This window comes from Rosa chinensis, chromosome 6, assembly GCF_002994745.2.
Source record: "Rosa chinensis cultivar Old Blush chromosome 6, RchiOBHm-V2, whole genome shotgun sequence".
Lineage (NCBI taxonomy): Eukaryota > Viridiplantae > Streptophyta > Magnoliopsida > Rosales > Rosaceae > Rosa > Rosa chinensis.
Genome location: NC_037093.1, coordinates 12,966,589 through 12,971,153, shown reverse-complemented (window position 1 = coordinate 12,971,153; position 4,565 = coordinate 12,966,589).

Below are 4,565 nucleotides of genomic sequence, written 5' to 3'. Positions count from 1 at the left end.
ATAATCATTACAATAATAATTACATCAAAATGATTGTTTAGGACACAACTCCTTCACTTTTATAGGGAAGGGAGGGTCCTTCCTTTACATTTTGTTCAATGTGGGACAAGAAGTCCCATTCTAGTCTAGAAATACATATTGTAGAGGCATATTGGCAAGGCCGGAAAAGTTGCTTCCTGGCGAGGTCTTGGCTGCTTCCGACTACCACGGCGTAGGTTGTATGTCGGGCTACTGTATGCATGTCGCGGTTGGCCCCACCATGGCTTGTGGGCCCCCCTAAGAGGGTGTTACTTATGCTTGGTGAGATAGCAAACTAGCTTGCTAGTAGAGGTATCTACATCTCCTAACTCGATGCTTCTGCTCCGAAACCTCTCTGCTACAGTCTCCCACAAGCAAGCAAGGTTAAAGATGAAGACCAAAGTTTGAAGTGCGAAGTAAAGTGTTAATCCATCTGGTTTCCACTTCTTTTATGTCAACATCGGATAAATCTGAGCCATCCATCAAAATGCGACACTGCACAAGATGCCTACACGTGCCCTACTACCACACCCACTACTCGGGTTAACCGAGTCGTCGCCTCGGTTACAAAATTGGCATTTACTCGCATTTATTGCAAAGAGACGGGTGTGCTAAAGGGACATGCACGCACACGCCAGCCCATTAAATGGCAGACACGCGTCGGGTGATGTCAAAGGTAACGCTTATCCACTCGAACCATCAAAGATTTGAACTGCCCACTGGAGAAAGTCTCTGCTAAGCGACACCCTGCTAGTGGAACGTCTCACTTTCAATTTTCAAGGGAGAAAATCATCGAACCGAAATCATTATGATGGAAGACGGGATGTAACCACTGAAATCACGATGGAAGACGAGATAATATATAAGCTATTAATGCCAATCTCATTATCTAACCTAACCTATGGTCATGAATAGGCCTGGGCTCGGTTCGGGCCGGTCTAAAAATTGAGTAAAACCGAGACCGAGCCAGAAGTGTTCAGTCCAGGCCTGTTCGGGCTTTTTCAAAACCCGAAACCGACATACAATCAAACTGAAACGGGCCTGATCGGGTTTTTGGGCCCAACACACAAACTTGGTTTTTGAAAGGCATGTTCTGCCTGTTTTTGTTTTTCAAAGGCATGTAGCTATTTAGGTACCTGCAAATCTGCAATGCTTTCTAATAACAAATAAACCTGGTCTTCTGCAATCCATTAATCCAAAATCTAATCAAACTATCAAAGTATGAAACTGATCTCCCTATCAAGTAATCAAACTATCAAAGTATGAAACCAACTAATCAAGGTATGAAACTGATCTCCCTATCAACTATAGTCTACATTCTGCAACATATCAATCTAAATCAAAAGAAATACAAATGCAAATGCAACACATCAACATCGCTGCAGAAGACCAGAAGTTACAAATCAATAGAAATACAAGTCCACACTGACATAGTGAAATGTGCATTGTTGCAACAAAAATGTCTACATCAAACCAAAGTAGCATTCCACAGTAAATCAAAGACCCAGCCTCCACTCTCCAGGCCACTAGCTGCTCGGCTTGATCAACAAGTCCATAACTCAACATTCCACAGCTCCACATCCAGATTTCTACTTTTGCAGTCTACAATCTGCATTCACAAATCACAAAATTCATGCACACTTGAGTATTTTACATTTCATCTTCCACAACAAAATTTATGCACTTTCAACATTTCAACTTTCACAACATTACTAGTACAACATCATAATACTTATAAAAAACACTGATGCACATAAATAAATAAAACACAGAAGATCATTCTTCATCGTAACACAGGGGCTGAGTTACAAAAACAGAAGCACCGATTGCACATTTACAAAAACATAAACACATTGCACATACACAAAAACTGAAAAAAAGATCACATATTTACATAAACACAAGGGCTGATTGCACATTTACAAAAATAGGTACTGCAGTTACATTCTTCATCATTACACAAGGGCTGAGTTACAAAAACAGAGGACTGATTGCACGTTTACAAAAACATAAACACATTGCACATACACAAAAACTGAAAAATAGATCGCATATTTACAAAAACACAAGGGCTGACTGCACATTTACAAAAACAGGTACTGCAGTTACCTTATTTTGGTTTATTCTTTGTCTTTAATGCTTTTGATGATTTGCTGGTAGATGGCTTCTCAGGCTGACTCTGCTCCAATGTGGAACCTTCTTCCCTTGCATGTTCTGCAAAACTCAAAAGTGCAAAGAAAGTTAAAAAAATTAACATTTGATAGCACAAGTCACACAACTGATAGAAAAGTGGAATAAACTTGAAGTAACGTAACAAAGTAGTCTACAATCATACCGTCCTTCACACTTTCATAAAATTCAATGTCCTCGATAGTAGGAACATATTGAATGTTGTTGATTCTCTCAAATCTGATCCAGTTTTGGTAGCATATCAATGCTTCCACTGTTTTGGGAGTTAGAGAACTCCTAAAGGGATCAATGACCCTTCTGCTTGTGCTAAAGCAAGACTCACTTGCCACTGTGCTCACTTGTATTGCCAAAACGTCCTTGGCAAGTGCAGCAAGGTTAGGATACTTGGCACCATTCATCTTCCACCACTCCAATATATCCCACTTTTGGGGATTTGGAGGCTTCTCAATCGGGTCCAATATGTATCTATCCACTTCATGTCCAACAACAGCTTTGTCGGAGTCTTCCAATTCTTTCTCCCAATCTTGTTCCATGTCAGCTATTTTTCCAGTAACCTCAACTGTCCTTTTGGAGCTGGATTTGCTGCCTTGGCTAACTGAGCTCTCTCCACTTCTAGATTTTTCCATTTCCAACCCTTGAAGACATCATTGAGGAGTTTTACAGATCATAAAGGGCTACTAGAAGCTCTTTAATCTCGGCATACTTCTTCTTAATGTCATCCCACTCTATTTTCAGCCACTTATTGCAGATACTTTCAAAGTTTCTGATCTTGAATCTTGGGTTTAACACCAAGGCAATGAATAAAAGCTAATTGCAGTCTTCCAAGCTTCCAAAATACTTATCAAGCTACACTCTCATCTTCGAAGCCATATCAAACAAGATTATTTCAGTCTCTGAACCCGTGGACATATACGGTTTAGTGAACAATTCATCGATCTCCGATTTAATGGCCACTATATCATGAAAAGCTTTCCACGATGTTGGGTGATTTGAGGCACTAATCCTCATTGTCACACCATAGAAGACCTTTTAAACCTCATAAAAACTGCAGCCTTTTCCCAATCCTCTTTAACCGGTGGCCCCATCCTTTTTCTCTTTTGTTTCTTCCTTGAATCAGACCCTCCAACTTGCAGCTCATCATCTTCATCATCGATGTCTTCATCCTCATCAAAATAGTGCGTGTACTTGTTGTCCTCCACATCTGCCATTCTATCGAAGGCTTTTCGCAGCGTTAATGCAGTGTCTAGCATTAGAAAGGTAGAGTTCCACCTTGTTGGCACATCAAGGATGCAAACTTTCTTCGACTCAACCTTCTCCTGCTTTGCACACATTTTAAAAACATAGAGCCTTTGTCCACTACTCCAAACATAGCGTATCGCATTCCTAATTGAAGCAACTGATTTCTCCATCATTTTTAGGCCTGCTCTGACAATGAGGTTCAGAATATGTGCAAGGCACCTAACAAGCAGGTACTTTCCTCGAAGAACAAGTGCTTTCTCCCAGCCTAGGATCTTCTTCCTAATGTAGTCAATTGCAACCTTATTTGCACTTGCATTGTCAACAGAAATTGTCAACACTCTCTCAACTTCCCAATCAAGCAAACATGCCTACAACAACTTCCCTATGTTATTGCCTTGATGATTAGGAATCACCCTAAAATTCAGTATTCTTTTGTGTAATGTCCAACTAGCATCAATAAAATGGGCAGTCACCACCATGTAGTTGATATTTTGCACCGATGTCCATGTATCAGTGGTTAAGCAAAGGCAATGTTTCCTTAACTCTTTCTTCAGCTCTAATCTGGCTGCTTTATACATGGACAGAAACTATTTCACTATAACCCTCCTAGAAGGCACATCCCACCTAGGCACAGCCACAAAACAAAGTATCTAAACCCCGGCCTTTCGATGAAACTGAAAGGCAGTTCATCCATTATAATCATCTTGCAGGCTGCTTCCCTGCAAGCTTCCTGACTCCATTTCACCATCACCAACTCCTTAGTACCACCAGTACTTAATACCTGCTGCCCGCTTTCTCAAACCTACCCAGATATTTTTTGCACACATCTTGTATATGTCTCCGAAGTGAACTAGTTCCATTTCCATAACTATCACATGCAAGGTCAGTTCCACAGTAATTGCACTTAGCTCTCTCTTTAACATAAGTTTGAACTTTCTTACCATCCTTAATCTTGAACTGAGGGTTCTCGATCTTCTTGAAGTGCAACCACACCCAAGATCTTCCAGCAGGTTTTTCTTCTTTTTCTTCTTCATTTGCATCATCTCCAGCATTGCTCGGTCCAGCACGTTTTCTCTTCTCAGCAGCCTTCTTGTTTGAGCTTCTGAATGTTTTGGGAA